The 7,574-nt window shown below is 43.3% G+C and overlaps 1 long non-coding RNA gene across 1 annotated transcript; it reads left to right on the top strand.

Moving 5' to 3' along the window:
* Positions 1-1,209: 1,209 nt before the first annotated feature.
* On the top strand, positions 1,210-6,416 carry LOC136793714 (uncharacterized). The gene is made up of 3 exons (XR_010839332.1): positions 1,210-1,293; positions 3,845-3,921; positions 6,211-6,416. It is a non-coding gene; the product is annotated as an uncharacterized lncRNA (long non-coding RNA).
* Positions 6,417-7,574: the final 1,158 nt, after the last annotated feature.

The following is a 7,574-nucleotide window of genomic DNA, read 5'->3' as shown; positions in this document are numbered from 1 at the left end:
TACTTTGCTTATAGTGTATTTTTGCCATTTAAAAGTTATTTTTGTTTTATATAGTCAAATACATCAATGTTTCCCCTACTGCTCTGGGTATTTGAGTTCTAGTTAAGAAAGTTTTCCCCATTCCCAGATTTTAAATTCACTCATGTTGTTTTCTTCTAGTTATTATATGGCTTTACTTTTTAAAAAAAATTTTACCATTTAAAAAAATTTATTTATTTTGGCTGTGTGGCACAGCTCTCAGGATCTTAGTTCCCCGACTAGGGACTGAACCCAGGCCATGGCAGTGAAAGTGCCGAGTCCTAACCACTGGACTGCCAGGGAACTCTTTACTTTTTTACATTTAAGTCTCCTATCCATCTGAAATTTATCCTGGTGTTTGGTATGAGGAATGGATCCAATTTTACTTTATTCCTTGTAATTCTCCAATTATTCCTAACCATTGACTAAAACATACATTTTCCCCTCACTGATTTAAGACGTCAAGTTTATCATACATTATAATCTCATATGCAGTTGAGTCTATTTCTGCATTTTCTATTCCTTTCCATGGGTCTTTCCCTCTTTTCATGTGCCAATACCATGCAATTTTAATTATAGAGGCTTGGTAACATATTTTAATAACTGATTCAACTACAGCTCCCCTACAATTGATCCTTTTTAAAGATTTTTCCCCTGCTATTCTTGCTTGTTTTTTTACAAATGAACTTTAAAATCAGCTTAAAGCCCTCATACTTAATAGATATGGTTTTTACTAAAACAGAAGTATTTTGCTAGTTAAGTTATATTTACTATCTTACTTCCCTATACATAAATCAATATTTCTCAATACACTGCAGTGGTATTTATAAAAACCATGTATTACATAATATTGTATCCCTTATTTTGAACAATTTCTAGTATTTGTCTTTGCACTAAGCTGGAGAAGATACTAACGGAAGCTGAAGGTAGCTCACTAAAGGCCTCTATGCAAAATATCTGGTTGCCCCAGTTATAATTAACTCTCGTTTCTCTAATGTTTAAGTAAATCCCTCCTTGTTGGAGATCATGTCCTTTCAGAAGGATAGCACAGTGCTGGTTACTTAGTAGCTGCTTAGTAAGTGTTAGTTGGCTTTTGCATGGCAAATACACATCCTCATTATATTGTTTATATTTATAAAGAACTTACCAGAAGCAAAGTAGGCTGCTGAGCACTGTGCACGGCATAAAGATGAGATGAGACTGAAGAAGAGATGTGTAGACGAATGCTACGAAAAAAGAAAAGAAATTAGTGCCAGCTGGAGGACTGAGCAACAAGTTAGTATGCCAGCGTCTTGTTTGTTATGAGAATTAACCAACTAAGAACTCTTACCTATCGGGGAATCAGGGTAGAACTATCAGTTTGTCTAATTGGTTTGCATGAAGAGAAATTAATGCACATTTCCATGTAAAGCAGTCAATTTTTTCCTTCCGAATTTACTTACTGTCCTGTAGATACGCCCCAGAGAAGTGCATATTTTTGGCCGGTGAGAAGGTAATGAGTTACTTGAAAGTCATTATTATAAAGAAGCTATTACTGCAGAATCATATTCAGGAAGGATTCCTCATCTGGATGCAAGGCACACCATTGCCTGATTAAGCTATTTAAAAAAAATTTTTTTTATTTTTTCCGGTACGCGGGCCTCCCACTGTTGTGGCCTCTCACGTTGCGGAGCACAGGCTCCGGACGCGCAGGCGCAGCAGCCCTGGCTCACGGGCCCAGCCGCTCCGCGTCACGTGGGATCTCCCCGGACCGGGGCACGAACCTGTGTCCCCCGCATCTGCAGGCAGACTCTCAACCACTGTGCCACCAGGGAAGCCCTCAGATATCGCTTTACACTGCAATGTATTTCTGACTGCAAAGCAAAATGAAATGAGCTGTGAAGGACCAAGCGAAGCAGAGAAATCGTCTCTCTAGGGCTGACCCGTGAGCCCAGCCAACAACCAGCCATGAGCTCCCTTTTGCTTTGTCTTTGAACAACCTCATTGTTCCCTTAGCTGTGTGTCCAGCAAATGTTGTCCAGCTCTTGAACCTCTGGTGTGGAGGTGTGAGGTCTGGGACGTTTCATGCAGGAAGAAGTGGTCTCTGTGGACATGCTCTAGCGAGGCACTCAGGTAGAAGCCTCTTCGGGCATCCCACTGGGCCTCTACAGGCTCTTACCGTGCAACCTACCCACCCTGCTCTCAGCCTGCTGCTGATTCTGCATTTGCCATCCGTTCACTTCAACTCGTGGGAAGGTGGGCCCTTCAGAAGAGGTGCCCAAAGTAGGAGAACAGCTGTGATGGGAATCCCTCAATGTTGGGCATGCCCTTGCTGCAGAAGATGAATTCCTGGATGGTTGTCAGGCAAACAGGCAGGGACACATCTCATACTACACTCTTTAGAATAAAATTATCGTTTTATTTAAAATTTTATAAACCCAGCTGTGGTTAATTCTATGTGTCATCTTGACTGGGCTATGGGATGCCTAGAACTCTGACTAACGTACCAGCCTTGTGATAGTATTGCTTATTTGTTGAAATGTTCAGTATGACACAAATGGTACAGACACAAATGATAATCTGATTTATTCTCTTACTACATCCTTGGGAGTGTTATTAAGAGTCAGAGAGGATGACTTCGCCAAAGCAAAAAAAATCTGTGCTTGTAACTGGAAATAGATGATAAGACACATGACTCACATGTTAATTTCTACTAAACCATATTGCATCCTGAGAAACACTCACTTTCATGTAAAACAGAATCTTTTGCTTTCTGTATCTTTGTGGAGATCTGAAAGAGTTTCTAGTTGTCATTTCGAGAATTCTTGAGACCTATGAGGTAGGTCTCATTACTAAAATCTCACTAGATTTCTCATTTGAGTTTTGTCAGTGATATGTTATCATTCAGACAATATATATGCCATCAAAAGATACTATGGGGTTTTCCTGGTGGCGCAGTGGTTGAGAATCCACCTGCCGATGCAGGGGACACGGGTTCGAGCCCCGGTCCGGGAAGATCGCACATGCCGCAGAGCAACTAAGCGCCGGGTGCCACAACTACTGAAGCCCGCGCACCTAGAGCCCGTGCTCCGCAAAAAGAGAAGCCACCGCAATGAGAAGCCCACGCACCGCAGTGAAGAGTAGCCCCCCTCGCCACAACGAGAGAAAGCCTGCACACAGCAACGAAGACCCAACACTGGCAAAAATAAATTAAAAAAATAATACTATGGCCAGAGTGACTTAATAAAAACTACACAGCTTCCCTGGGGGCGCAGTGGTTGAGAGTCCGCCTGCCGATGCAGGGGACACGGGTTCGTGCCCCGGTCCGGGAAGATCCCACATGCCGCGGAGTGGCTGGGCCTGTGAGCCGTGGCTGCTGAGCCTGCGCGTCCGGAGCCTGTGCTCCGCAACCGGAGAGGCCACAACAGTGAGAGGCCCAGGTACCACAAAAACAAACAAACAAACAAAAACTACAGCATCCCGTGGCCCAATGTTACTTAGTGTATTATCCAAAAAAACCCCACAGCCTAGCATCCAAAGGTAATTAAAGAGCCATTCACATCTTTGTGTTTTTCAAAGAACTTTTATCATCCAGTTATTGAATGGTTTTACTTTATGATCTAGTTCACAACCTTTAGAAACCTTCCTGAGGGTCTTTCTTCCTCTTCAGTTTTCTCAAACACCAACAAATGAGGAGATTCTCATTCTTTTAACTTACTACTCACCCTCTCACCAGCTCTCTTCTCTGTCTGTGTCTCAGCCCCCATGACCCTGGTCTCCTCCCCACTTCCTCGTACATTTCTGGTCCTATTTTTCTCCTGTTCATTTACCCCATTCTGACTCTTAGAACCTGGAACCTGGGCTGGCCAAGAAAGAAGACTATCTGTAAAGTAGGGGAGAAGAAGAAGTTGAGAGGGCAAAAATGTAAGTCTTTTTCAAGATGAAATCTTAAAATGCTGATCTTTATTTTCTCTCATTGTCAACTTAGAGGTAGCACTTCACGTTAGCCAGGGATAAGAGCCATATTAGCTGTCGCTTCAAGATCCTGGGTATGTTTCTTTTTTTCGTCTTCTTCTTTAATTGAAGTATAGTTGACTTACAATGTTATATTAGTTCCAGGTGTACAACATAGTGATTCAATATTTTGATAGATTATACTCCATTTAAAGTTACTACAAAATAATGGCTACATTTCCCTGTTATACAATACATCCTTGTTGCTTATCTATTTTATACATAGTAGTTTGTATCTGCTAATCCCCTACCACCATCTTACCCCTCCCCCTTCCCTCTTCCCATTGGTAACCACTAGTTTGTTCTGTATATTTGTGAGTTTGTTTCTGTTTTGTTATATTCACTCATTTGTTTTACTTTTTAGACTTCACATGTAAATAATAACATAAAGTATTTGTGTTTCTCTGTCTGACTTATTTCACTAAGTACAATAACCCTCCATGGTACATGTTGCTGCAAATGGCAGAATTTCATTCTTTTTTATGGCTGAGTAATAGTCCACTGTATATGTATGTGTGTGTGTGTGTGTGTGTGTGTGTGTGTGTGTGTGTGTCCCCACATCCTCTTTATCCATTCATCTTTTTTTTTTTTTTTTTGGTGGTATGCGGGCCTCTCACTGTTGTGGCCTCTCCCATTGCGGAGCTCAGGCTCCGGACGCGCAGGCTCAGCGGCCATGGCTCACGGGCCCAGCCGCTCTGCGGCATGTGGGATCTTCCCGGATCGGGGCACGAACCCGTGTCCCCTGCACCGGCAGGCGGACTCTCAACCACTGCGCCACCAGGGAAGCCCTATCCATTTATCTTTTGATGGACACTTAGGTTGCTTCTATATCTTGGCTATTATAAATAATGCTGCTCCGAACATTGAGGTGTGAGGTATGTTTCTTTTACCCATAGTTGCCTGCACAGTAGCCCTGGATTGCTCATCAGTAGAAAGCTGGCACATCTCTGAGACTTTGCCAGGCTCCATCCAAACCCTCTTGTGTGTTTGCTCATCCTTTTCAATGATCCAAGACACTTGGATCCCTCCTCCTATATACAGATGGTGTCAAGCATTGACAACCAGAGGCTGTGTGATAGAATGGAAAAAAAGCCTCCGTGCTGGTGCAGGGTTGGACCCCTGTCGTACATACTACTGGCTCATTTTATCTCCCAGGACAACCCTGTAGGATGGGCAGGGGCAAGTATGAATATTACTATTCTCATTTAATAGCCCACCAGGCTTGGCATTTCTGTTATATGTTGGTGAGTGCTTCAAAGCAGTAGGGAGAGTTGTTCAGACTAACTGTAATTTTATTAACTCACATTAAGCATCCTGGAGAGTTTTTCCATTTCTATACTAAAAAAAGTCTATATTCAGATATGAAGTAAACATCTCTTTTTTTCCGCTAGAAATCACATCACTGCATCTTTTACAAAGAAAAATATTGAATTTATAAGCATACTTATACTGTAATAATTTCCTGTGATTATTTTTCATTTTTATGCTAATATAACTAGAATTTATGTAGTGCATTATTTTTCCATAGTGCGTGTATTCTGATAGATACAGAAAAAGGAAAAGCACCCAAAAACATATTCTGAGAAGAGCCATAAATATACATTTTTATCATCCTTATTAGCAAAACATTCTTTATTCTCTCTCTCGCCTCATTAGAAACTATCTGTAATATTTATATACATTACATAGATTTATTTATAGAAATAAAGTAGATATGGACCTTAGTACACTAAAGAACAAGTCATTCGTAGATTTCTGTGACTCTCCTAAATTTGCAGCCTGTTCAGATACATGACCTGACGTTTCCTTGGTCTGTGAGGTTTGGGGGGACCATTATGCAGATTACGAACTCACCTCTTGGTCAACTGATTGCTCTGATTGACACAAATTATCTTTGGGCAACAATACGTGTATAAGGGGGGTGCTTAAAGGCATGACCCTTGACAGCCCAAGGAATATACCTGAGATGAAAAAGGAAGAGACCTGGCCATAACAGCTCAGATGTCCATACTATGAACATTGGCCAAACCAGGTTTCTAGAATCAACCCGTGGAGTGGCAGGGGTAGGGGAAAGACAAAGTAAATGGCAGGTCTGCAGCACCCTGAGGAGGTGGGATTTAGCACCCGGTTGCTTGGTGTTGTTTTCTCCACTTAAACTTTTAATTTAATAATCAGGTTTGAGTTTCTTTTTCTGACCAGGAAAAACAAATCAAGCTTGAAATCTGTGGAAGTGTTTGCTTTCCTCATGACAGAAGCCCGGCAACCTTCCTGTCCTAGGTACGTTTGTGAAGAGCAGCCGCCGTGGGGAGCTGAGTTTGTCTCCATTTTTTAAGGGACTGAATAAAGATAGATATGATAGAGAGAAGCCCAAGACTGATAACGATTGCTGAAAAGAGAACTCAGACTGTGCCGTGTTTAAGACACCAGCAGGATCACCCCTGCCAGTGTTCCAGTGATGGGTGTTGGCCTTCCCTGGACTCTTCTGATCTCATGGGCCTATGTCCATCCTGAAGCCCCCCCAGGACAGAAGCCCATGCTGCATGGCTGCTGCCTAATTGCTTGCTTTCTTGCATTGTTCCCTAAAGCTCATGCCAGTTCCCTTGCTTGACGGGTCCATCCCCCTGCATCTCCCACTCTTTGCACAGTGTTGATTCACGGCAAAGTGCTTCAGCATCTGGAATGCGGATCATGTTTGAAAGTATTAAGCAGTGTGCATGTCATTTTTCTCGCTTGTAAATTGTGTCCTCTGACAGCCATGCTAAGCTCCAGGGAAGGGATGGGTAATGCCTTCAGAAAAGATGGATCTGATCAGAGTTGCTGATAGCACTTACAGTGCTTTTGTGAAAAGTAGAAAAAGGACCTTCTTGCTCTAGACACAGCCCAGTGCCAGGGCTCCTGCTGGGTGAGCAGAGGACAGCCTGGATTTCGAATCCTACTCGTTGTCTCATTCTTGCACAGGCCACATTCTGTGTGACTGCCCATGGTGGCCCCTGATGGAACATAGGGCTAAACTCTGCTAAACTGGAAGAAGGAAAAAAATAGCTCACCCTTCTGGTCCTTAGGGGGTTGGGGGAGGAGAAAGACAGAAGTAAAAGAAGCATCAACCATGAGTCCTGATCATTCCTTTTCAGAGAGAAATCCCAGAGGGTGAGGCATTTTGGATAAGTTCAGGGGAAAGCCCAAAGAAGGGGACATTTACCCCCGTTCCTATTTGGGACTCTAGGAGGATACCCCCTTGCAGCACGTACCTTGTACTCACTGTAAAGTGATGGCACAGTGTGGCTGGGCAGAGAGGAAGACTGTGCTAGCATTGCTCTGCCTTTGTCCGGCGTTGCAGAGACCCCAATGGTCTGCATGGTCTGTCAGAGCACCTGGGGACAGAGAGTTTGGCTGGGCAACCTGCCAGAGGGAGTCACCACAGCAGGGACATGGTGACCTATACAGAGCGCCATCCAGGGTGGCCATCGAATGGAAGTCACAGCTAAACTTCAGGATGCCTTAATGCCAGGGAGATACTTGGGGTGTGTAGACAGCAGAGGAGTGGGTTATCCCCTGATTGAGCC

This window comes from Kogia breviceps, chromosome 2 (genome assembly GCF_026419965.1).
Source record: "Kogia breviceps isolate mKogBre1 chromosome 2, mKogBre1 haplotype 1, whole genome shotgun sequence".
NCBI classification, from domain to species: Eukaryota; Metazoa; Chordata; class Mammalia; order Artiodactyla; family Physeteridae; genus Kogia; species Kogia breviceps.
This window is presented reverse-complemented; position numbering and strand designations above follow the sequence as displayed.